We start from the raw sequence: 27,500 nt of genomic DNA, 5'->3' as shown, positions 1-27,500 counted from the left end.
TATTTACACTGTCGTCTTCTCCTGAAGACTCTGGATCCTTTCGATGCCAAGTTCTCGGTGCTCTCGTGGCCTCACGACGAATCCTTCGAAAAGCTGAGTCTACCCCGGCCACAGGCCAGCCAAAACACAGTTCCACTGGGGGCACCGCCGTGGAGGCCGTCAACCACAAGTCCAGCAGAACAGCGGGCAGGTTCCGGATCAGCAACGCTGGTCGGGCCACTCCACGAGCGATACTAGGGTAACGCCCTAGTCAGGAGCCTCATGTGATACCACAGATCACTCTCCTGTCCACAATACCCCAGTGGTTAATCGTATCCAGTAGTCGGTCCCGGGTATGACAATCCTCAACTGCCGCTTCACAGGCAGGGTAACACCACAGTGTTCATCCGGGAGGCGACTCACAGCTGCTGCAGCAAAGCACAAGATATGGGGACGGCTGCCTTGGGTAGACTGACTCAACTTCCATCACAGCAGTCCCAGGTCGACTCTGTAAGCAGACACGTCATCTATAACAGGGACACACTAAAGCACCTCACTTACAGGCTCAGACACAAACGCCCGACATATCCACTCCATAGATGGCGTTGTTGTCTGAGCACCACCTCACCAGAGGTCAGCAGCGGCGGTGTTGTGAGTTGAACAGGACTGGAAACTGGCCCTTGTGGCCGGTACACCTCGTCCTTGCCAGGTGTCGTCGTCCATTTGGAGGGGGTTTCGAGAGCTGACCCACAGATGGCGTGGTCATCACTGCTCCGTGCTCGGACGTCGGATCCGGGTCCGTAACAGAAGTCAACCACACTAAAGGAGTCAACAAACACTAAAGATCTTAAGGTAAATCACCAGTATGGACAAAGAGACCAGGAGCTGGACGCCACAGTTAAGGATCCTCGACCTCGCGAGCATGTCCACGCACGCACACGCACGCACGTCAGAAATATAAAATGTGCGGTGAAATATTGATGTGGCCAAGACTTCATGGTGTTCACAGTGTCCCTGGAGTGTGGGATGGCTAGTAATGGGTAATGCGCTTATTCTAATGGACCGGCGAGGCTTTACTTGCCTTTACTTTGTGTATGTGTGTTCTGTCCAGTGTCTCTTGTGTGTGTGTGTGTGTGTGTGTGTGTGTGTGTGTGTGTGTGTGTGTGCTCTGTCCAGTGTCTCTTGTGTGTGTGTGTGTGTGTGTGTGTGTGTGTGTGTGTGTGTGTGTGTGTGTGTGTGCTCTGTCCAGTGTCTCTTGTGTGTGTGTGTGTGTGTGTGTGTGTGTGTGTGTGTGTGTGCTCTGTCCAGTGTCTCTTGTGTGTGTGTGTGTGTGTGTGTGTGTGTGTGTGTGTGTGTGTGTGTGTGCTCTGTCCAGTGTCTCTTGTGTGTGTGTGTGTGTGTGTGTGTGTGTGTGTGTGTGTGTGTGTGTGTGTGTGTTGACCTGACCTCTATGCATGACCTGTTTCCCGTCACAGGACGCCGCCTGTTTCATACTGTTTCGTGTTTATTGGCAGTAAATGGTGAGAGAGAGAGTTTAAGCGGGCTTGTGGGGTGACTAACGATAATCAAGGTGAAATTACCACATGGGACAGGTTAATTGTCCGCCTCGTTACCTTTGGCCATGGTCCACCTGGTCCAGCACATCCGTCACCCGCCGGCTGGTCCAGCACATCCGTCACCCACCGGCTGGTCCAGCACATCCGTCACCCGCCAGCTGGTCCAGCACATCCGTCACCCGCCGGCTGGTCCAGCACATCCGTCACCCGCCGGCTGGTCCAGCACATCCGTCACCCGCCGGCTGGTCCAGCACATCCGTCACCCGCCGGCTGGTCGTTGATTAAAGGCATTATTATATACGTCCACATTAAACAAAAGATATCTCCATACACTTCTACAGTAAATAAAGATAGCATACACCTCTACAGGAAACAAAGATATCTTCACACACTCCCACAGTCAACAAAGATATCATCATGCAATTCCACAGAAGAGAAAGATATCTTCACACAAACAAAAATCCTCGCCTCAGAAGGTAAGAAAACTATTCCATCTATGACAATAACTAACAATGCTCAATCTAATTTAACATGTTCCTAACATCAAAAGTTTTAGTTATCCAACTGGCGTGAATTTAATAATCCAACTTGCTACGATAGTTCCTCTGTGTTAGGCGATTGGTTTTAATGTATCATCATCTTCATGTCGACGGCTCATATCTGAAGGTCCGGGGTTCGATTCCCGAGCAGGGCAGAGACGATTGTGCACGCTTTCCTTTCACTCGATGCCTGATGTACATTGGCACTCGGGAATTAGCCAACTGTTGTGGGTTGCGTACACACACACACACACACAAAGCATTATATGACAAAGAGGGCTGGGAAGACGGGACACCACGAGCGTAGCTCTCATCCTGTAAATACACTTAGGTAATTACACACACACACACACACACACACACACACACACACACACACACACACACACACACACACACACACACACACACACACACACACACTTAGTATCATCTGGTGACAGCGTTGTCGTCCCTAGACCGTGAACACGACATAATGATTGTGTTCATTACCTGCTAATTACCTGAGCCACCTGTCTAGGTGACAGAGCAGGTGACGAGGGGGGGGGGGCCAGGTATGGAGTCCACTTCCCATTTTCTTCCATATTATTAAAGTTTCCTTTTTATTTTACAGTAAATAGCTACTTTTCAATAAATTTTTTCATTACAATTTTAGCACGATCTGTCGCCGACTCATTCCTCCACTAATCTTGAATGCTTTTATCCCCGTTACGAAATCTTATTAACTTTCTCAGAAGACAGATATTCGTGATTACTGTGGTTGGTCATAGTAGATCAAGGTGACGGTAAACAGACAGTACAGAACACCTGTCTTGACTGTCCCGCCAGCCGTCATCTTGCCTACCGCGACCCTTCTTCCTCTCACGGCTCCCTTTACCTGTTAATACCTGTCGCTTGTTAATAAACCCATCGTTAAGGCAATTAAAACGATGATAGCAACTGCTCATTAGAATAATTTCCCCTATTATGGTAATGCGTCTCATTTTCTTTCTTGATTGTGTGTGTGTGTGTGTGTGTGTGGGTGTGGGTGTGTGTGTGTGTGTGTGTGTGTGTGTGTGTGTGTGTGTGTGTGTGTGTGTGTGTGTGTGTGTGTGTGTGTGTGTGTGTGTGGCCCTCTGCTTGCCACCCAGATGCCTGGGTTACCTAATAAGCCGAATTACATCTCGTGGACATCAAGTATTTATGCAACGCCTTGCGACACCTTTACATCTTTAAGGAAAGATGTAGAGGTTTCGCAAGTGACGGTGTAAATGCTTGATGGTTGATGGGTGAAGACATTAATGCAGCTCTAGCGAGCACATGTTTAAAAAGGCGGCCATCGTTCATCTTGTGTATTTCCTCCAAATATACCTTGTATGTAGTGATCATATCACCCCTGTTCCTTCTGTCTGTCATGGTTGTGAGGATTTAGTTCCCTTTAACCAGCCCCTCTTAGTTCTGGTACAAATATTGTTTCATACCTCCGTATATTGTCAAGCCTGGCCTCAGGCTGGGCTCGGGGAGCAGAAGAACTCCCCAAACTATCTCCAGGTGTGGTCTCCAGGTGTAGTCTCCAGGTGTAGTCTCCAGGTGTAGTCTCCAGGTGTGGTCTCCAGGTGTGGTCTCCAGGTGTGGTCTCCAGGTGTGGTCTCCAAGTGTGGTCTCCAGGTGTGGTCGCCAGGTGTGGTCTCCAGGTGTGGTCTCCAGGTGTGGTCTCCAGGTGTGGTCTCCAAGTGTGGTCTCCAGGTGTGGTCTCCAGGTGTGGTCTCCAGGTGTGATCTCCAGGAAGCATTATGCTTCCTGAACAACCTAGAGATAAGAGACAGCAAATAAAGTCTAGGGCGGTGCAGCGCCGCAGGTACAGCCAAGCCAGAAGTTATCTGTACTCCTACAAACAACGTCGCGTTTCCCTCGTATGCGTTACATAAGGCCAAACATTGTCGTACTAGAAAATAGAAGCGGCTGGCGAAAGTGACGTACTGTCCCGTATTGTGTTTTGGTCCTCTGGTAGGTTAAGAGAGGTCACTTTATACCCGCCAAACACACACCGAAACTACGACGTTGGTACAACGTTCGAACAAGTTTTAACACCTAACCAGTTATAATAACCAATATAGCAAGTTGTAACAACGTTCTAATCCGTCATAAACACGTTAAGCCAAGATGTAACAACTTTATTACAAGTGGTAACAAGCGGAAAATAGAGACAGTTATGGTTTGTGTTTCCAGGGTACTGATTATTATCTTGACGTTGGGAAACCTTAGAAGGACGAGCTGTCCTGAAGATGTGTTAGTGTTTTGTTAAGGTAAGGGGCTGCTGTTGGAGGGTGTTGGTCCTCCAGGGAGGCCTAGTGATGGAGGAGCAGGAGGACGAGTACCCAGAGTGGTAGGATTCCTGGGGGTGAGTTGTTCTTCATGTCCTCCTAGTCTGCGAGGAGGGAAAGAGTCAGGCAGTCCTTGTCGAGGAGGGTGCCGTGGTGGTCTTGAAGCTCGTGTACACCCCCAGGTCTGCCGAAGAGCGTGCCAGGGCAGGCGTGCCAGGGCAGGCGGGCAGGGCAGGCGTGCCAGGGCAGGCGTGCCAGGGCAGGCGGGCAGGGCAGGCGGGCAGGGCAGGAGTGCCAGGGCAGGCGGGCAGGGCAGGCGTGCCAGGGCAGGCGGGCAGGGCAGGCGTGCCAGGGCAGGCGGGCAGGGCAGGCGGGCAGGGCAGGCGTGCCAGGGCAGGCGGGCAGGGCAGGCGTGCCAGGGCAGGCGGGCAGGGAAGCAAGTACCCAGGGTTTTCCCTAAATACCGACCACGAAAGGATGAGTGTGTGACATGAGCCAGATGTGTGAGTATTACCTCGGGGGGGAGCGTGACCTCGGGGGAGCGTGACCTCGGGGGAGCGTGACCTCGGGGGGGAGCGTGACCTCGGGGGAGCGTGACCTCGGGGGAGCGTGACCTTCGGGGAGGACGACCCCTGGACTGTCAACTGTGCGGGCGGCTCACGCTATTAACAGTGATTTATTACTTTACTCTTCGCTGTTCCATCTTCATTAAGGTTGATGATATTTCTGACCCTTCCTCTCTGCTTTCATCCCCCCCCCCCTCCCTCTCTTATTGTCTCTTCTTGATGTAGCGATATCCAGATCAGTGTGACGCCACGCCTGGGTCCTGGGTCCTGGGTCCTTGCTTGGGTCCTGGGTCCTGGGTCCTTGCTTGGGTCCTGGGTCCTGGGTCCTTGCTTGGGTCCTGGGTCCTGGGTCCTTGCTTGGGTCCTGGGTCCTTGCTTGGGTCCTGGGTCCTGGGTCCTTGCTTGGGTCCTGGGTCCTGGGTCCTTGCTTGGGTCCTGGGTCCTTGCTTGGGTCCTGGGTCCTGGGTCCTTGCTTGGGTCCTGGGTCCTGGGTCCTTGCTTGGGTCCTGGGTCCTTGCTTGGGTCCTGGGTCCTGGGTCCTTGCTTGGGTTCTGGGTCCTGGGTCCTTGCTTGGGTCCTGGGTCCTTGCTTGGGTCCTGGGTCCTGGGTCCTTGCTTGGGTCCTGGGTCCTGGGTCCTTGCTTGGGTCCTGGGTCCTTGCTTGGGTCCTGGGTCCTGGGTCCTTGCTTGGGTCCTGGGTCCTGGGTCCTTGCTTGGGTCCTGGGTCCTTGCTTGGGTCCTGGGTCCTGGGTCCTCGCTTGGGTCCTGGGTCCTTGCTTGGGTCCTGGGTCCTTGCTTGGGTCCTGGGTCCTGGGTCCTCGCTTGGGTCCTGGGTCCTTGCTTGGGTCCTGGGTCCTCGCTTGGGTCCTGGGTCCTCGCTTGGGTCCTGGATCCTGGGTTCTGGGTCCTTGCCTGGGTCCTGGGTCTTGGGCTTTGTCAAATCTGGCTAACACACTCTTCATTCTGATTGGCTGATCATCCCTCACCAGATTAATGCGCTCTTAGCCTAAGTCTTGGCAGTAATCACATCTCAGGGGAATTGTTGGTCGGGAGAGACGGGCAATGTTGCCGGGAACTCACATAATATACAAGTGTGGTACACTCTCATATTATTCTTAGTTATAACACGAAGTTATAACCGGGGGTTCGATTCCCGGCGGAGGCGGAAACAAATGGGCAGAGTTTCTTTCATCCTGATGCACCTGTTCACTTAGCAGTAGATAGTTACCTGGGAGTTAGACAACTGCTACGGAATGCTTTCTAGGGATGTGTGTGTGTGTGTGTGAAATATATGTAGTAGACAGTGAAAAAATAGATTGGTTAGAAAGCCTAGTTCAAGTGCTAATAATTCGATTTTGCAGGCACGAATAGTAAATACACACACTGGGCTAGGCAGTCGGATTACAACCGAGAATCGTAGGATCGATTCCTGCAGCAGGACAGAAGCGTTTGGGCATTGTACCGCCGAGCCAAACATCACTCCCACCTGGGGCCCCCGCCACAGACTGTGTATCACAGCACCTGTAACACAATAAACTATATCATAATATTGACGCTCCAGTTGGTGTAATAGGAAGCCATGAGAGCGCTTTTATATCAACAATTTGGCCGTACTGTATAAAAAGAACTTTTTGAATTATATTGGTTTTGTTTTAAAAGCGTTCTGATAAGTTTATTAATAGAATTATTGTTATGTTAACGACTTTAACAGTAGTGTGATGAATAAATATATGTGATATTTACAGGTGTTTCCATTATTTAGACGTGAAGGGGTCGAGAGATCAGAAAATAAGTGACAATTGAATAGTTCTTTTGTACTAGCCGGCCGCCAGTCCTCTTCCCTCCCTCTTCCATAGTGACTCTTCTACTTTTCCCCCTTTCTCTCTTTCCCTTCCCCTTTCCATTTATGCTTACTCCTTCCCTCACCTCTTCCACCGTGCCTCTAACACCCAACAAGGCACCCTCTTGGTCTGAGTAAGGCTTCATTAAGGAGCTTCCTGGAACACGCGACACCCCGGCCCCCAACAGGACCTGTCTCACCTATAAAACTGTATTACATGCACTTTTCAACAGCTCACATTCTGCACCTACACCCGCCACCAAGATAATGTTATTAAAGCACGACTAAAACAGAAGCGAAAAAGAAACAGGGAAAAAGGAGGAAACCCCACCTCCATTTAAAACTTTGACCCAAATATCACATTAACAAAGTTATCGCGAATAACCGAACTCAATTACGGGCTCACCATAGCCCGTGCTACATGGACATTTCGTTCCGAGGAGCTAAATCTAAAACAACAACAACAACAGCTCACAAGATGGCGGTAAGGGTCTTAAAAGACGTCACTGAGCGAGACGAGACTCCCACCAACACTGAACACAAGGCACATGTCATCAGCTATGAAAACTTGTTCATGTCGAACTCTCCCGACACCAAACGCAACGTTCCGAGAAGAGACAAATGATGTCTGTATAAATGGTCATCCACACCTGGTCTGGTCGACCAGGAGGCCTGGTCGACGACCGGGCCGCGGGGACACTAAGCCCCGGAAGCACCTCAAGGTAGCCTCAAGGTAGGTAGGTAGCCACACTTGCGTGTAAACAAACATTCCGGTGAATGAAATGTTGCCTGAATATCCCCAACCCGTCGTCCTGTTTACACAGTACTTTTTGTAATGTTGTGGACTATCATACATATATTGACGTAATGGACAATTAGAATAATTTGGTACAAATTCACTTTAAAAGGATCCGAAAAAATAACTGAAAAAACTTAAATATTCCTAGGCCTATTATAGCACATATATATATATACATATGAACTATATTAGGCCTCAGATAGCGTGTATTAGGCCTAGGATGGTTAGGTTAGGGTTTTATTAGCAACATATATATAAAACTTTTTCCGGTTTGTCCATTATGTCAATGTATATGCGATGGTTCACATGGTGACCATGAGTATATGTGACCTAGACATGTAGTAGTCTACATGTCTAGGTCACATATACTCATGGTCACATATACTCATATTAGTTTCAGTAGTTGGGCTGAAATTTAAACATAAGGGCCGTTAACACTAAATATATGGACCGGGAGCCGGTCGGCCGAGCGGACAGCACGCTGGACTTGTGATCCTGTGGTCCTGGGTTCGATCCTAGGCGCCGGCGAGAAACAATGGGCAGAGCTTCTTTCACCCTATGCCCCTGTTACCTAGCAGTAAAATAGGTACCTGGGTGTTAGTCAGCTGTCACGGGCTGCTTCCTGGGGGGTGGAGGCCTGGTCGAGGACCGGGCCGCAGGGACACTAAAAAGCCCCGAAATCATCTCAAGATAACCTCAAGATGTTGTCCAAGATGTAATGTTGTCCAAGAAGGACAACATTACTTTCGTGTCTTTTGACGAAAGATTCTAGATAGAGTCATCTCTAGTCATCTCCACTTCGCAGAAGCATTTATAAAGAGCGCTACACGACACACACAAAGAATGAACATACGAATCCCCAGCAGTAAGCCTACCCGGACATGAACCTCAAACCCCATTAACACAGTCGCGCTAAACCTTAAACGACATCCTCACAGTCGTACTGAACCTCTAACCACTTTCACAGTCGTATTGAGTCGTATTGAACCACATCGCCAGCGTCATAATGGCCCTTTACATGCACCATTTACCCCCCTTCCAGGACATCTGTATGAACGAGATGAGATTTTTTTTTTTACTCTTTCCTGACAAGGGAAAACGAGATGCCGGTCTTCTCCCTTCGGTTCAGTGGGCCAGACGATGAAGCGACCCAAACAAGAAGCTTCAGAGAGGTGAGGCGGTGACGGGTGAGGGACGGGTGGAAAGGGACGCGATGGATGGAAAGGAGACGATGGATAGTAGAACGAGCATATGCAACACCTGGAAACATATCTGCGTATGTTACCAGGTGATGACAGGTGCTGCATGTGCCTGGCAACATATGCAGACCCTGGCAACATATGTAGCATTTGACAACGTGTGATTTACGTTCTAAGGGCAACCATTTAGTTACAGTAATGGAGACAGTGTATAGAGAAAAACAGTTGTAGTGATGGAGGAGACGGCGGGGGGGGGGGAGGTAGGTTTCTGGAGGTGGTGAGGGAGGTGGGGGTTGTTGGTGAGAGGTGGGAAAGGGAAGGGGGGGTGCAGGGAGGTAGGGTAGTGTGGATAGGGAGGTGTGGAGAGTCTGGATGGAAGGGAGATGGATGACGCGTGTGTGGAAGGGAGACGGAATGGGGGGGGAGGGACATGTGGACAGGGAGACAGGTGAAGGAGCTGTGTGGAGACGGGGGAGGGTGTGTGTGTGTGTGTGTGGACCCGGGCACCACCGGGTATCACATCTAGTAATAGAATATATATATATATATATATATATATATATATATATATATATATATATATATATATATATATATATATATATATATATATATATATATATATATATATATATAAATTCCCCAATTGTCAACGTAGTGAACATTATCAGAGCACAGGAATACCTCTCAAGGGAGAGTGAACATTTTCCCTCAAACAAGAATTTGTAGTTTAATCTCTCAATAACGGAGAGATAGATGGGTTCCCTACTGACGTCCGGTACGAGGCGAGGAACATCACCAACGCAGCGTGCCAGAGGAGCCTCGAACCGAAATTCGAATTCTATTCGAATGCATGGAGGCCACAACTCACGAGTCGCCAGTCGCGCCAGACTAAACATACTCTGAATGCTGAAAGCAGGGCCTGGGTCAGCAGGGCCTGGGTCAGCAGGACACAGCTTCAGCAGAACACAGCTTCAGCAGCACCATCTGCCGGGCGTCACTGGCTCAGTAAAGACGCCGCGGAGCTCTTCCAATAACCATCCAAGTTTTAGCTTACTGGAAAGAAGAAGAACAGAGGGTAATATCGCGTCGAAATGTTGACCAAATCTGTTTTAAAAATCAGAGTTTTGTTATGAACCACAAATCGTTATAGTTCAATTCGTTTTTCATTACTTCTGTTGGAATTATATGTATGCAAGCACCACACTTGCTATCTTGCTTGCTAATCCTGGGCTATCATCAGCTCCTGGGATATCCTCTCCAGGGAACACAGCCAGCCATTAACACCTCAGCATTACAATGCAGCTGCGACTCTCTTATTGAGGCCATCAGCTGACTCATTAAGATCTACTGGTGGTTTGAAGGCTGACCGGCCACCTCCTATTGGTCACATGAAGATATTGGCTCTTCCCGTCTGTGTCTCCTTCTGTCTCTTGAGGACACTGCTCGTCCTGTCTCACGAGGATGTTGGTGGCTCTTCTGTCTGTTTCGTGAGGATACTGGCTCTAATGACAGCAAAGTAGCCATTAAGCTACAACACAAACTTGTCAGCAAGTCTTCCGAATGTGTTGCCAAGATATTTGCATGCAAGACCCATCTGGAATCATGCAACACACCTCACCGTCTCATATGAAAAAGGAAACTGAGGGTAGGGACACATGCTAAAGACTTTGCTGCAGAAATTAATTACGGAAGATAGGAGGCAGTTGTGAAACTTGGCTGGTAAACTTGTCAAGGTTGAGGAATGGGAAGGAGTTGAGGCACACTGGGGGTCTCTTACCCATTTACCTTCACTCGTCCACCCTTCCACTATTTACCCCTTCCTCCGTCTATTGTTCCACCGTTTACCCATCAATAGGGGAGTCTTGGTGACCCCTCTGGGGGAGGAATAGGTATATTTAATAGTTCCTTTATCATCAGTAAGCCTGTGTGTGTGTGTGTGTGTGTGTGTGTGTGTGTGTGTGTGTGTGTGTGTGTGTGTGTGTGTGTGTGTGTGTGTGTGTGTGTGTGTGTGTGTGGTGTACGAGTGTCTGGAATGTTCACCATAACCCTATGATGATGGGAATTGGACCTCATATCCCCGACAATGTGTTCATTAAAAACTGCAAAACAATCAATGACTAGATCTTGGATGAGCTTAGCTTCAATGTTGCTATCAACTAGGCTTATACCCAATCACATAGGCCAGCCTTCTTCGCAATAAATGGCATTTTGTCCGAGTCATCGGAGTGAGGTAGTTTACGAAGGTACTCGCATGGTTAAAGCCACCATCAGTAGGTGTAGTGACACCATTATTGTGGCCACGCACACACACACATGACTGCCGTCAACGTGGCCACCCACACACATGACTGCCGTCAACGTGGCCACCCACATATATGACTAGAAATGTGAAGCGATTTAAAAACATTCAGTGGCAGGGGTACCTCACAGATCCTGAGGAAGCAGGGATACCAACCTCACACGTCCTGCATGGGGCAGGAGTCTTATCGCCATCTGTCCTCCAGAGACATGCGTACCAACCTCACTCCTCGTCCTGTGACAAGCGGGTACCAGCCCCACACGTCCCCCCCTCCCAGTGACAGAGGTACCAACGTCCATCCTCCGCCCCCCCCTCCCCCATGTCTAACACATAGAGCTCGACCACGGTGTAATTATCTTCCACTTCAGGACACCATTCGCTTGCCTTTGTTGCATCTGACGGTCCGGTCTCGGGGTCCCAGTGGCCTCTCTTGTCAGTCTGGTCTCGGGGACCCCACTGCCTCTCTCTTGTCAGTCTGGTCTCGGGGACCCCACTGCCTCTCTCTCTCTTGTCAGTCTGGTCTCGGGGACCCCACTGCCTCTCTCTCTCTCTTGTCTGGTCTAGGGGACCCCACTGCCTCTCTCTCTCTCTTGTCTGGTCTAGGGGACCCCACTGCCTCTCTCTCTCTCTTGTCTGGTCTAGGGGACCCCATAGCCTCTCTTGACAGTCCGGAGGGTCCTCGTGGCTCTCACCAAGCTGGGAGAGCTTCACATTGGACCGCTTCTCTGTGAGTAAAACGCAAGAACAAAGGTCGGTGTTTTTCTTATACGCTTTTGCGTTTAATTGGAACGAGAGAACTTTTACACTGGTGTTTGAATGTGTGTGTGTGTGTGTGTGTGTGTGTGTGTGTGTGTGTGTGTGTGTGTGTGTGTGTGTGTGTGTGTGTGTGTGTGTGTGTGTGTGTGGAGAAGCGGGTCATTCGACCGCCCATCCCCCTATGTCCAGTGTTCGTAGCCCTGCTTGTGGCACCGGCTGGAGTATCTGATGGCTATGTGTGTGTAGGGTGATGCCAGTTGAGTGCCAGCATGAGGTGGTGCCAGGTGGCATATAATCAAGAGAGCACACAATCACCGCCAGCTGCAGGTAAACATCGACCCCTCACCAATCACGTCAAAGCCTTGTAATCGATATCGTGATTTAAAGCTGACGATGCTAAAGCTTTTATTGTAAAAAAAAAAAATCCCGACTCCCATTGACATTTGTGTACAGATGCATGACGTGGTCAGAACAGGGGTCAAGTACCTTGGTTTGCATTGCATCTGTAGCTCAAGAACAATTTCTACTGAAATTATTGAGCACACATTCAAAGTAATGTTACAATTATAAAGTCGATATCTATGCAAAAATCAAAGAGCCCCAACAGGAATAAGTGGAGCTTCCTATGAATATTGATGGAGTTTTAATTTTCGCGATTAAACTTTTTCTCTGAGCGGTAAATTATATTGAGCATTTTGACTCGAGGCTTGAGAGAGAGAGAGAGAGAGAGAGAGAGAGAGAGAGAGAGAGAGAGAGAGAGAGAGAGAGAGAGAGAGAGAGAGAGAGAGAGAGAGAGAGAGAGAGAGAGAGACAGAGAGAGAGACAGAGAGAGAGACAGAGACAGAGAGAGAGAGAGAGAGAGAGAGAGAGAGAGAGAGAGAGAGAGAGAGAGAGAGAGAGAGAGAGAGAGAGAGAGAGAGAGAGAGAGAGAGACAGAGACAGAGACAGAGACAGAGACAGAGACAGAGAGAGAGACAGAGAGAGAGAGAGAGAGAGAGAGAGAGAGAGAGAGAGAGAGAGAGAGAGAGAGAGAGAGAGAGAGAGAGAGAGAGAGAGAGAGAGAGAGAGAGAGAGACTGACTCTCACGCGGGACTGTGAGGTGAAAGACATTAAGTAATGTGAGAAGGACAGCAAGATGTGTGAGACAGCAGGAAAGAGAGACAGTGAAATAGACAGTGAGTGAGGTGAGATAGTCAATGAGGCACGCGGGAGACAGTGAGTGAGGAGTGAGAGAGAGAGTGAGACATGAGAGAAAGTGAGTGAGGCGAGAGAGACAGTGAGTGAGACGCAGAAACCACACAAGCCAGATACCATCACGACCCGTCCATCAGCGCGCGCCGGCCACCACATCTTATTACGCAACGCCTCGCTAAAAATACACCCAATTCCAGTACCACTTTCCCCGCGGCGTCTTCACGCGGGTCCTGTGGCGCCCATGACCGCGGCATCGGGCGCCAAAACGTACAACCCAAGAGCCTTTATCTGCCACAGACCCGTCACGCGAACTCACCTCCACCCACCAAACACTTTCCATACACCGAGAGGAAGCAGCAGCGGCCACCGCCTTTTACTTTTTAGAGGTCAAGACCTGAAAGGCAATCCAATAAACAGAAGAGGGCCGACGTAATTCTATTCGGGCGAAGTAGATTTTTATGTATAGAATGTTTACAAGTAACGTGTATGTTTTAGCTTGTTTCTTGAATATACAGATTGAGGAAAATGTGGGAGGAAGAGAGCTTCGTCGGCTGGTTAGTGTATGTTTCAAATCAATGATTTTATCTGAATATTTCAAAACAATTTGACCTGTAGAGTCCTGCACAATCCCCCGACCGTCCAAGAGTTCAATTCCCGATCGTTGAAGTGGTTGGGCACCATTCCATCCCCCCGTCCCATCCCAAATCTTTATCCTGACCCCTTCCAAGTGGTATATAGTCGTAATGGCTTGACGCTTTCCCCTAATAAGTCCTTAAGACACACTTTCTTGAACTTCGTCAATTAAGTCGACTTAGTCAGCTAATATTGCTTCCTTATTTATCTTTCATCTGTTTTTTTGTCTCCCTTTGCTTCCCTTTCTGGCTGTCTGTCCATCTTGCTCGGTGTTGGTCTCTGTCTTTTTCTCTGTCTCTTTTTCACTTCCTTTGCTTCCCTTTCTGGCTGTCTGTCCATCTTGCTGGGTGTCTGTCTCTGTCTCTTTCTCACTTCAGGTCTAAAGTTATCTCTGCTCTATCGGAGCCATCAACCATTCCCAACCCAGATCTAAATAACTCAATTGATTAAATACATCCGTCATGCTATTTTGACAGCGTCGAAAAATACAACATTCCATTGCAAGGGTAAAAAAATGATGTGTATGCCCCCGCGAATATTTATAGACGGTACGAGTTTCGAAATTGGCTGCGTGTACAAAATAGCAGAGGCAAGGTTTTAGTCCGGTTCGTGTGCAGTGATTGGCAGTTGATAAGCGCTGGTGATTGGCGGTTGATAAGCGCTGGTGATTGGCGGTTGATAAGCGCTGGTGATTGGCTGTTGATAAGCGCTGGTGATTGGCGGTTGATAAGCGCTGGTGATTGGTTGTTGACAAGCGCTGGTGATTGGCTGTTGATAAGCGCTGGGGATTGGTTGTTGATAAGCGCTGGTGATTGGCTGTTGATAAGCGCTGGTGATTGGCTGTTGATAAGCGCTGGTGATTGGTTGTTGATAAGCGCTGGTGATTGGCTGTTGATAAGCGCTGGTGATTGGCTGTTGATAAGCGCTGGTGATTGGCTGTTGATAAGCGCTGGTGATTGGTTGTTGATAAGCGCTGGTGATTGGCTGTTGATAAGCGCTGGTGATTGGCTGTTGATAAGCGCTGGTGATTGGGGGTTGATAAGCGCTGGTGATTAGGGGTTGACAAGCGCTGGTGATTGGGGGTTGATAAGCGCTGGTGTTTGGGGGTTGACAAGCGCTGGTGATTGGCTGTTGATAAGCGCTGGTGATTGGCTGTTGATAAGCGCTGGTGATTGGCTGTTGATAAGCGCTGGTGATTGGCTGTTGATAAGCGCTGGTGATTGGGGGTTGATAAGCGCTGGTGATTGGTTGTTGATAAGCGCTGGTGATTGGTTGTTGATAAGCGCTGGTGATTGGCGGTTGATAAGCGCTGGTGATTGGCTGTTGATAAGCGCTGGTGATTGGTTGTTGATAAGCGCTGGTGATTGGCTGTTGATAAGCGCTGGTGATTGGCTGTTGATAAGCGCTGGTGATTGGCTGTTGATAAGCGCTGGTGATTGGCTGTTGATAAGCGCTGGTGATTGGCTGTTGATAAGCGCTGGTGATTGGGGGTTGATAAGCGCTGGTGATTGGCTGTTGATAAGCGCTGGTGATTGGTTGTTGATAAGCGCTGGTGATTGGTTGTTGATAAGAGATGGTGATTGGTTGTTGATAAGCGCTGGTGATTGGTTGTTGATAAGCGCTGGTGATTGGCTGTTGATAAGCGCTGGTGATTAGCTGTTGATAAGCGCTGTGGTACCTCTGGTAGCGCCCACTTGCTGCGTCTGGCCCGTCAATCTGATTTGATGTTCTTCACTGTCTAGATGACCAGCACCAGCATCCACCCATCCGGCCACTCTCGGCAATAACTATCTCCCGGAACTGACTATCCGGCCACCTCCTGAACAGGCTATCCGGCAACACCCAGAACTGTCTATCCGGCCAGTCTCGTCACCGCATCAGCAACACAAACACGACCCGGCGGAGGGATTACCGGCGGCTGCCCAGAATGTCAACAGAGCCACAGGTGGCCTCAACCCCACTCATGATGCTTCAGTAAATAATGGATTCGGGGAGACTGAGCCGCCCTTTAGGCCATTGTGCGGGCCACGAAGCCTCGCGGGGGGATCATGAACCCTAGTGAGGGGGCCATGAAGCTCCATGCGAATTATGAAGCCTCATGCAGGTTACGAAGCCTCGTGAGGACATGAACCGTAGTGAGGGGGCCATGAAGCCCCATGCGGATTATGAAGCCTCATGCAGGTCACGAAGCCTCGTGAGGATCATGAACCCTAGTGAGGGGGCCATGAAGCCCCATGCGGATTATGAAGCCTCATGCAGGTCACGAAGCCTCGTGAGGATCATGAACCCTAGTGAGGGGGCCATGAAGCCCCATGCGGATTATGAAGCCTCATGCAGGTCACGAAGCCTCGTGAGGACCATGAAACCACAAGCCGGCCACCAAACCGGCTTCGCTCCAGCTTGCAAGCATCATGAGATAGATGCTTGCAGTCCAGGACCCATTTTAATAGCGGGGGCATAAGACTGTAGCGAGGATCTGCATAGTGGGCAAAGCGTGGCACAGTGCCGAGGTTGGCACTATGGCGGCTCAGACTGTGCAGGGGGTAACCCTTCAAGAGCGGAGAGACTACGACTATCACCTCAACTTGTGGTTCCTATCGCATCTTCCCTTTAACACGGTACATATGAGTGATCCGGACCTGGCTGGTTGGCTCCTGGGGCTTGGTTCGAGCCTCACTTCTGTGTTGTCGTCTGAGTCTTGGGGTGTAGACTCCCTGTCTGTCGTGTACCTGTGTCTTGAGGTGTAGACTCCTTGTCTACACCCTGACAGAGAGTCTATACCCTTGGGGTGTAGACCAGTTCAACGCTTTAAGTGAACCTAAATGGTACTCCATTTGTTCGTGTAGTCTACAATGTCGACATGGTGACAAAGGTTAGGGAAGGTGAACTTTGAGCCCCCTTCGTCGTGGTGACGAGAGCCCCAGGTCCTAGTGATTAGAGCCCCTCGTCCTGGTGACGAGAGCCCCTCGTCCTGGTGACCAGAGCCCTCGTCCTGGTGACGAGAGCCCCTCGTCCTGGTGACGAGAGCCCCTCGTCCTGGTGACGAGAGCCCCTCGTCCTAGTGACGAGAGCCCCTCGTCGTGGTGACCAGAGCCCCGGGTCATTGACGCACTTCGCGGTATTACGATCATTGACCGTAGGGTCGCAGACGTGCCGCTTCCTTTTGAGTAATTACAAATGAGCGGCGGCAGGTTGTACGGCTTGAGAAGATGAATGTTGTACCCGACACGAGTAACAGATCTGTGAAGACCTGGTGTCTCTAGCGTGCCTCTCCGCCCTCTCCACAGGGACCCAGAGGGTTATGAAGACCCCCTCTGAGCGTCTAGTGGGGGTCTTCCTCAAGCAGCTTGTTTACACACACATCAAGAACAGTAAGGTGTTTGGAGTGATCCTTACGGCGCTCGTCACTCCACTCTTCAGGTGCCTCTCTTACTGTGCCAAGGTATTACGGGGGAAAAAGAATGGTTTCCTTACATTTCCTAAACTACTTCTCTCTCTCTCTCTCTCTCTCTCTCTCTCTCTCTCTCTCTCTCTCTCTCTCTCTCTCTCTCTCTCTCTCTCTCTCTCTCTCTCTCTATCTCTTTCTCGTAATCCAGAGAGAGAGAGTTGGAGACTGTCTTCCTTATATGCAAACACAATAAATAAAGTTCTAAAGAGATACCAAATTCTTGTTATTGATGTGTATTTTCCCCAGTTGGTGAGGACAGTGATATCTAGGAGGAGGTATCTAGGACAGTGATCTAAGGTACCTAGATACCTTAGATACTGTCCGAAATCTAAGGTACTGTCCAAGATATCTCCTCCTCGTTATCACTATCACACATGCTAGTGTTATCACACTAGTGTGATGTGTTGTCACACTTGAGGAATCACTCGACGTGAAGTGTCACTAGATATGAGGCATCGCTTGGCACGAGATGTCGGTCGACACGAGGCGTTGGTCGACACGAGGCATCACTCCACACGAGGCATCACTCCACACGAGGCATCACTCGACACGAGGCATCACTCGACACGAGGCATCACTCGACACGAGGCATCACTCGACACACGAGGCATCACTCCACACGAGGCGACGCTTAATATCACCGACTGGAAAAACAGACACCTGTCATTTCCGTGAAATAATTTCCCTCTTGAAAACTATTAACAAAATGAAAATTAAAAAGTTCAATGTAAGAGGAGCTTTTGTTTGGACTAAAGATCTGGCGGCGAGAGAGACTGTGGTGATGATATCGTGATGACAGTGATGGATCGGCAAGACACGCTATCGTGATAGCAAGGGAGACAAGGCAGAGACACGCTATCGCAATAGCAAGGAAACATGGTCAAGACTCGCTATCGTGGTGGTGGATCTTAATTATGCTACAAACAACATCTAGGCATCGATAAAGATAAGAGCCAATCTTGGAAGACATTAATTAAAAGAGGCAACCAATCATTCAGAGGAGGGGCGGAGGGGGAGAAGGAGGTGAACTAGATTGGTCAGGAAGGGGGAGGAGGATTGGGTGAGTGGGGGGGGGGAAGATGCAGCATCAGGGAGAGGGGAGAGGGGAGAGGAGAGAGGGAAGAGTGAGACAAAATAGGATGTAAGCACCAGCATTTCACAAACAATGAACCACACAACATGTATTAAGAACTCTCTCTAGTCTCAATTCGTCTATATGCTTACAAAATCCAATGCAAAGATAATGAGACCAAACAAAATATATTTTGGCCAAACGGGAACAGCTATAGAACATATTTAAAGCAACACATGTATGAGGAAACACCACTCGGGATATTTAGTGTGCTCTGACTACTGCGATACAAAAGGTGTAGGGGTTACACTAGCTGTATTATTATCCTGATCACTCTCAAGTTCGTCAGGGGAAGAATGTGAGTGATAATGGGTATTCACTGGCAGTGGGGGTGGAGGAGCGTGGATAGTGAGGTGGAGAGGCATGGGGAGGAGGAGCACAAGAAGTGGGCTGGGGGGAGCACTGAGTGGGTGGGGGACATGGGTAATAGAGTTGGAGTGGGTAGCATATAGAATTGGGTAGTGAAGCAGGGAGAGTCGGATAGTGGAGCATTGAGAGTTGGGTAGTGGAGCAGGGGAGGGGTCGGGTGAAAGAGTATAGATAGCAAGGCGAAAGGATTCAGACGAAAAGGAAGCCATAATTCTGAAAAATGTTCCAAAACCCAATTTTCATGAATCCCTCCAGTGGGCCGCCGTGCCCTAGGGTGTGGCGCCCAAACTAAAAACTACAGTTTTAAAATGTTGCTATAAAATATATTATATATTATATATATATATATATGCATATATATATATATATATATATATATATATATATATATATATATATATATATATATATATATATATATATATATGTGAGGTGTGGATGCGTGTAAATACCTAAGTGTAGTTACAAGATGAGAATTGTGCTTGTGGTGTCCCGTCTTCCCAGAACTCTTTGTCATATGAAGCTTTGAAACTACCAACAGTTTTGGCATCTATATATATAAACATCCAATTATATATTTTGGCAAAAAAAAAAAAAAATATATATATATATATATATATATATATATATATATATATATATATATATATATATATATATATATATATATATATATATATATATATATATGACAATGTCAGACCACGAAGGAAAGATTAAGACAAGAATTTCCTTAAGTACTTTCGTTTTTAATAATACATCTTCAGAGGATCAAACTATTATTTGTGTAATTAAAATGTATTATTAAATACGAAAGTACTTTAGGAAATTCCTGTCTTAATCCTTTCTTCGTGGTCTGACATTGTCTGTGGGAGGAGTGCATGGATGCTGTATTTAAATTCCATCTTTTATGGGACTACGGCCGAAATATGAACACAAGAAATTTTATGTTAATTTTCCTGGCATCAGAGAATAACGCAGCATATTATTATAAGAACAAAATCATTGATTTGGGAGAGGTTCGTGTTGGGTACGAACCTCTCCACGGCACGAGCCATCAGGGTACGTACTGAACCAGGCAGTCATGAAAGAAGGGAGGCAGTCAGAGATGAAGGCAGACAGTCAGTAATGAAAGCAAGTCAGTCAGCAAGCAGTCAGAGATGAAGGCAGACAGTCAGTAATGAAAGCAAGTCAGTCAGCAAGCAGTCAGACAAGATGGCAGACAGTTAGTAATGAAAGCAAGTCAGTCAGCAAGCAGTCAGACAAGAAGGCAGACAGTCAGTAATGAAAGCAAGTCAGTCAGCAAGCAGTCAGAGAACAAGGCAGACAGACAGAGCAGGTAGTCAGTATGAAAAGAAAACAGACAGGCAGCAGACAGGGCAGCAGAAAACAGGCAAGCAGCTACAGGACCGCATGTGGCTTCACACTACCTTCCCCCCACCCTCCCCATAGGGCTCAAGCTTCCGTGTCGACCCGGAAGCACAGCCGTGAGCCCCAACACAAGCTTCTTAAGCTCTCTCTGCCTTCCCAAGCTTCAGCTTCGCGGAGGTTGGTGGTGGTGGGATCCGCTTCCGGGAACTTCCAGCCATTTCTGGACGTGTGACGCAAACGTGTATTTGAAGTGGTTGTTTGATGTGTATTTGAGAGCTCAAAGTTGATATTCGACGGGTTAGAAAATTGTCAGCGAATACATATTGGCTTGCCGATGAGGCGTTTGAACTTTCTATATCCAAAGATGATACGTTTGGACTTTCTATATCCAAAGATGATACGTTTGGACTTTCTATATCCAAAGATGATACGTTTGGACTTGCAATACTCAAAGACGAGGAAATTTGGATTTTATTTTACCCAAGGATGATACTTTTGGACTTTCTATAGCCAAGGATAAGACTTTTGGACTTTCTATATCCATGGAGGAGGCATTTGGACACCAAGAATAAGAGCGTCCATGGACAGGGGTATCTCACCTGGGTTTAGCTATCCTACTTGGATCAGAGCCCCTTACATAAGGCGAAAGCTCACCTAGATTGGGAGCTCAATTGAGCCGGAAGCTAACCTGGGGTCCGAAGCGTACCTGGGCCCGGACTTCACCTGAGCCCGGAGCTCACGTGGGCTCAAGGAATGGCTGAGCGGCCTGTATCACTAATTAAGGTAATCAAGTGTGAAGCGCCCCCCCTGGAAAACATTCGTCAGCCAGCAGGGGGGGGGGGGGCTGGAGTGATCGAGACGCCCCCCCCCCCCCTCCGTCGCATCTCTATATTCAGGGAAGCGAAAAATCTTCCGTGTCACCTTAGTGAGAGTTAAGTTGTTCCGAGGAGGGAGATGGGGGCCGCCAGAAGGGGCGGAGAGACATTTATGAATTTCTACCTCAGATCTTCACACTTCAAGGGGACATCTTTGCCCTTTGATATGCCTTATCATCTAAAAACACGTTCTTTTGCGTGTTTACATTCCCAGAACGTATCGGTGGAAGAACGCATGTTAATTGGATTTATCAGCATCGTTCATGGCAAAAAATATTATCAAGTGAGCTTCATTTCACCCCCCCTCCACCGACCTCCCCCCCACAGTGTCACTTCACACACTGCAACCAACTCCCCATCACATCATTCTTGTTTACATTACGCCCTTGAAATGTGCAACGTTCCCACTTTCCTTCTCAGAGGGGTCCTACAGCCGCTCTCCGAAGGTCTTTCCCCTTCCCCCTCCTTACACGATCCTTTCCCCTCAAAAGGTCAGTCTCCCCTCCCCTCTGGCAGCGACGCCCCCTCTTCTCTCCCGCCCTTAACAACATCCGGGAGTCACGTCAGGTAAAGCCCGCGTCTAATCAGCGAGGCGGGAGTTAGTCAAGTGAGAGCTGGTTTAATGTACCTGTAATTCCTTACTGCAGGTCACCAAGCTTATGGCGGGAGCAGGTCATCACGCTCATGGCGGGAGCAGGTCATCACGCTCATGGCGGGAGCAGGTCGTCAAGCTTATGGCGGGAGCAGGTCATCACGCTTATGGCGGGAGCAGGTCATCAAGCTCATGGCGGGAGCAGGTCATCAAGCTCATGGCGGGAGCAGGTCATCAAGCTCATGGCGGGAGCAGGTCATCAAGCTCATGGCGGGAGCAGGTCATCAAGCTCATGGCGGGAGCAGGTCATCAAGCTCATGGCGGGAGCAGGTCATCAAGCTCATGGCGGGAGCAGGTCATCAAGCTCATGGCGGGAGCAGGTCATCAAGCTCATGGCGGGAGCAGGTCATCAAGCTCATGGCGGGAGCAGGTCATCAAGCTCATGGCGGGAGCAGGTCATCAAGCTCATGGCGGGAGCAGGTCATCAAGCTTATGGCGGCAGCAGGTCATCAAGCTCATGGCGGGAGCAGGTCATCAAGCTTATGGCGGCAGCAGGTCGTCTCATATTATTGATCATATGATCCTGGGTGTTACCGAGGCTCATCCTCACGTCTTCCCATCACTGTGGCCGCTCCTCATGTTCAAGGTGTATTATATTTTAAGAACAGTGAGAATTTGTCACTCATTAGCATTTTTAACTCTGCTGGTTGGACAAATACCGTCCAGTCTTAGTTTCTGTTCACGTTTCGTCTTGCCGGAGGACCTCGCGGTGGGCAGGTTGGTAAGCTTCCTACATCATCAAATTTCTTCATTAACAGCTTACCGATAGCTTATTACCGATATTCATCAACTGTGTCGTGGAATAAAAAGTCTCAGTCAATAATATTGGAAAGACTGTTCATCCTTAGGATGGCGGAGGATCAAATTTGTCATCTAAAACGCAAGCCCGACTTTCGTACTTCTCGTATAATTTGTGTTAGCTCTTCAAGCATTTTCCTGAAAATCCCGCGAGCGCTATCCCAGTCCTGGTGTACTGGCATGCAGGCTGGCCTTCCCTCGCCAGCCACGGAATTATAAGCATCCAAGAAATGTCTGCGTGTCGTCACTCGACTACGTGACGGGTCCTTCTCTGTTAGCAGTCTACGCAAGCCTCTGATCTCAGACCACCTGCCCGGCTATTTATTCATCTCTGATGTCTATCATTAGTAGCCGCGTGAGTGGCCGACTTTAAAAAAGTAATCGAGGTAGAATTCGCATGTGTTGAAACTGATAGGTGGCATCTAATTTTTGCATATTTACTCAAAACGGTAAAACAAACTAACATATTTCTTGACTAATAAAAACATTCGATTACTAATACATATTTTCAACTAAAGAACATGGCATGTAAAGTTGGGTAACTCTTTACCAAGAAAACATAAAGTTAATAGAGAGCGCTTAATGTCCAGAGGAAGTACATGTTCACCATTTAAAGTCTGATCTTTTTTTGTTTAGTGATACAATACATTTGTGTGTTTCTGTCAGTGGTTGTCAAAGTGTTTATTGAGTGTGCTAAATTGTTGTCGGCCGCTGCACCACTGCCACTTGCGGCTCTCAAATTGTTCGCGGAAAAAAGGCTTTTTATCCTTACACATATAAATGTCGGCCAGACAAAGTAAAGAGTATAAAGGGAAATTCATTTTAAGAATCTGGAGTAAAAATTGGCTTCATGCGGAGAGAAGCGGCAGTAATGTAAACGTGGCGCTGCCTCACCGTAGACTTTCATGCATAGGCTCTTGTGCAGGAGGAGAGCGTTTGACGACCCGTTACTGACGATTTTACCTACGGGCTCACCATAGCCCGTGCTACTTGGAACTGCTTGTTCCGGGTAGCGAATCTTTAACAACAACAACAACATACTGACGATTATGTCATTGACGACCTGGGGCCAGATTCACGAAAGCACTTACTAGCCTGTACAGCTTTTCTCAATCTTTGGCGGCTTTGTTTCCAATTATTAAACAGTTAATGAGCTCCGAAGCACCAGGAGGCTGTTTATAACAATAACAACAGTTGAATGGGAAGTTTTTATGCTTGTAAACTGTTTAATAAATGTAACCAAAGCCGTCAAAGATTGAGAAAAGATGTACACGTTCGTAAGTGCTTGCGTAAGTGCTTTCGTGAATCTGGCCCCAGGTCACTACCGACCTAGTTACTAACGACCTGGTTATTGACGAACTGGTCATTTCTCTCGGAGACACACACACACACACACACAATTACCAACACTACAACCATTTCATCCTCCTTCAGGCATGGTAACGTCGTCACCGGGACGCACCCCCGCAAGCCCCTTTCACAGAAGGGAACAAGAAAGACACAGGACAAGTTCCTTTGAGCTCGGAGCACCGCGGCGAGGGGCATTGTGTCTGGGGAAGACAATAGAGGCGGGGCTGGTACAGTGAAGGAGAGGATGTCTCTGGCACCGTTCGATTCCTTGAATGATTGTTCTATACGTTTCATAGTTTGCCCTCTGAGAGCAGCTCATTATCTTCCTGAGCTCTGGTATCGTTATTTGCAGTGTTATACCTAGGTGAAGGATTGTTAGGTGATCAATGGTGTTGTTGGTGGTGGGAGAGGGAGAGGGTGATGCGTGCTGTGTGTGTGTGTGTGTGTGTGTGTGTGTGTGTGTGTGTGTGTGTGTGTGTGTGTGTGTGTGTGTGTGTGTGTGTGTGTGTTTACTAGTTGTGTTTACTAGTTGTGTTTTTGCGGGGGTTGAGCTTTGCTCTTTCGGCCCGCCTCTCAACTGTCAATCAACTGTTTGCTAACTACTAACTACTTTTTTTTTCCCACACACCACACACACACACACACCCCAGGAAGCAGCCCGTGACAGCTGACTAACTCCCAGGTACCTATTTACTGCTAGGTAACAGGGGCACTTAGGGTGAAAGAAACTTTGCCCATTTGTTTCTGCCTCATGCGGGAATCGAACCCGCGCCACAGAATTACGAGTCCTGCGCGCTATCCACCAGGCTACGAGGCCCCCTGTGTGTGTGTGTGTGTGTGTGTGTGTGTGTACTCACCTAGTTGTGCTTGCGGGGGTTGAGCTCTGGCTCTTTGGTCCCGCCTCTCAACCGTCAATCAACAGGTGTACAGGTTCCTGAGCCTATTGAGCTCTATCATATCTACACTTGAAACTGTGTATGGAGTCAGCCTCCACCACATTACTTCCTAATGCATTCCATTTGTCAACCACTCTGACACTAAAAAAGTTCTTTCTAATATCTCTGTGGCTCATTTGGGCACTCGGTTTCTACCTGTGTCCCCTAGTGCGTGTGCCCCTTGTGTTAAATAGCCTAATTAAATTAGCTAATTAAATAGCCTAATTCAATAGCCTTGTGTGTGTGTGTGTGTGTGTGTGTGTGTGTGTGTGTGTGTGTGTGTGTGTGTGTGTGTGTGTGTGTGTGTGTGTGTTTACTAGTTGTGTTTACTGGTTGTGTTTTTGCGGGGGTTGAGCTTTGCTCTTTCGGCCCGCCTCTCAACTGTCAATCAACTGTTTACTAACTAACTAGAGCGTGACAAGCTCTTCAGAAATGGGCAGCTTTTTCTACTTAATGTTTGTGTGTGTGTGTGTGTGTGTGTGTGTGTGTGTGTGTGTGTGTGTGTGTGTGTGTGTGTGTGTGTGTGTATTCACCTAGTTGTGCTTGCGGGGGTTGAGCTCCGCTCTTCCGGCCCGCCTCTCAACTATCAATCAACTGTTACTAAGTACTATTTTTTTTCTCCACAACACACACACCAGGAAGCAGCCCGTGGCAGCTGACTAACTCCCAGGTACCTATTTACTGCTAAAAGTACACGTGTGAAAGCCCTGCCCCCTGTGAGGTTTGAACTCACGACCCCTGGTTTACGAGACCAGTGCTCTACCACTGAGCTAAGGAGGCCGACCTTCTTCCATTTTAAAGATGGTCTCCTCCAAGATGTTATGAAAACATCACCCAGACAGTGGCCGACTTGTGACGTTACTCATACATTACTAGAGCGTGACAAGCTCTTCAGAAATGGGCAGCTATCTCTTCTCAATGTAACAGGTAATTACCCCGTGGTGGGTAAGATCTTTCCTGAGAATTTTCTCAAGACAATTTTTTGTAGGAATTAAGATAATGAAATTTATTAATGAATCAAAAGGAGGTTGTTAAGTAGGTGGGCGGCCATATTGGAACGGTGCTGGGCGGTCATATTGGAGAGGAGGTGGGCGGTCATATTGGAGAGGAGGTGGGCGGTCATATTGGAGAGGAGGTGGGCGGCCATGTTGGAGAGGAGGTGGCCGGCCATATTGGAGCGGAGGTGGGCGGCCATATTGGAGCGGAGGTGGGCGGCCATATTGGAGCGGAGGTGGGCGGCCATATTGAAGCGGAGGTGGGCGGCTATATTGAAGCGGAGGTGGGCGGCCATATTGGAGCGGAGGTGGCCGGCCATATTGGAGCGGAGGTGGGCGGCCATATTGGAGCGGAGGTGGGCGGCCATATTGGAGAGGAGGTGGGCGGCCATATTGGAGCGGAGGTGGGCGGCCATATTGGAGCGGAGGTGGGCGGCCATATTGGAGAGGAGGTGGGCGGCCATATTGGAGCGGAGGTGGGCGGCCATATTGGAGCGGAGGTGGGCGGCCATATTGGAGAGGTGGGCGGCCATATTGGAGCGGAGGTGGCCGGCCATATTGAAGCGGAGGTGGCCGGCCATATTGAAGCGGAGGTGGCCGGCCATATTGGAGAGGAGGTGGGCGGCCATATTGGAGCGGAGGTGGGCGGCCATATTGAAGCGGAGGTGGGCGGCTATATTGAAGCGGAGGTGGGCGGCCATATTGGAGCGGAGGTGGGCGGTCATATTGAAGCAGAGGTGGGCGGCCATATTGGAGCGGAGGTGGGCGGCCATATTGGACAAGAGGTGGGAGGCCATATTGAAGCAGAGGTGGGCGGCCATATTGAAGCGGAGGTGGGCGGCCATATTGGACAAGAGGTGGGAGGCCATATTGAAGCACAGGTGGGCGGCCATATTGAAGCAGAGGTGGGCGGCCATATTGAAGCGGAGGTGGGCGGCCATATTGGACAAGAGGTGGGAGGCCATATTGAAGCACAGGTGGGCGGCCATATTGAAGCGGAGGTGGGCGGCCATATTGGACAAGAGGTGGGAGGCCATATTGAAGCACAGGTGGGCGGCCATATTGAAGCGGAGGTGGGCGGCCATATTGGACAAGAGGTGGGAGGCCATATTGAAGCACAGGTGGGCGGCCATATTGAAGCGGAGGTGGGCGGCCATATTGGACAAGAGGTGGGAGGCCATATTGAAGCAGAGGTGGGCGGCCATATCGGAGCGGAGGTGGGCGGCCATATTGGAGCAGAGGTGGGCGGCCAAATCGGAAAGGTGTTTTAATATCTCATCTGTCCAGGGGGAATGACAGGAGGGCCGTGACAGGTGCATTCAAGTCGGTGGAATCCGTTCATAACGTCACGACGGTCTCGTTAACTGTGTTATTGGGCGGCGAGACGGGGATATTCCACCTGGCTCAGTCTGCCTTCCACCTGGTGAAGTCACTCGCAGTTCCCGCCATCGTCTTCATCTTTTGTTGCTTGAGGAATTCAAAATCTTTCTGACCCCCCCCCCCCCCACCCTCTCGGTTATCTTGAGATGAGGTTATCTTGAGATGATTTCGGGGCTTTAGTGTCCCCGCGGCCCGGTCCTCGACCAAGCCTCCACCCCCAGGATGCAGCCCGTGACAGCTGACTAACACCCAGGTACCTATTTTACTGCTAGGTAACAGGGGCATAGGGTGAAAGAAACTCTGCCCATTGTTTCTCGCCGGCGCCTGGGATCGAACCCAGGACCACAGGATCACGAGTGCAGCGTGCTGTCCGCTCGGCCGACCGGCTCCCCCACTCATGATTTTAACAATTTTAACGATAAAAGATATTACTATTTATATATTTTGCTTGTTGTTCTGGATAGTGATAACGTTATTATAATTCATTTACATGTTCGGTGGATATCTGTCGCTGACGAACGTAGCGACAA

At 49.1% G+C, this 27,500-nt stretch overlaps 1 protein-coding gene and 1 non-coding gene across 3 annotated transcripts in view; one reads left to right on the top strand and one right to left on the bottom strand.

Moving 5' to 3' along the window:
* Positions 1-27,500, top strand: part of LOC123762961 (synaptotagmin-15) — a 140,213-nt gene that overhangs the window by 28,724 nt on the left and 83,989 nt on the right. The window lies entirely within an intron of this gene.
* TRNAT-CGU (transfer RNA threonine (anticodon CGU)) lies at positions 25,304-25,375 on the bottom strand. Its single transcript has one exon. It is a non-coding gene; the product is annotated as a tRNA-Thr (tRNA).

Source organism: Procambarus clarkii, chromosome 47, assembly GCF_040958095.1.
Source record: "Procambarus clarkii isolate CNS0578487 chromosome 47, FALCON_Pclarkii_2.0, whole genome shotgun sequence".
NCBI classification, from domain to species: domain Eukaryota; kingdom Metazoa; phylum Arthropoda; class Malacostraca; order Decapoda; family Cambaridae; genus Procambarus; species Procambarus clarkii.
The sequence above is the reverse complement of the archived record's forward strand: the minus strand, read 5'-3'. Positions and strand labels throughout refer to the sequence as shown.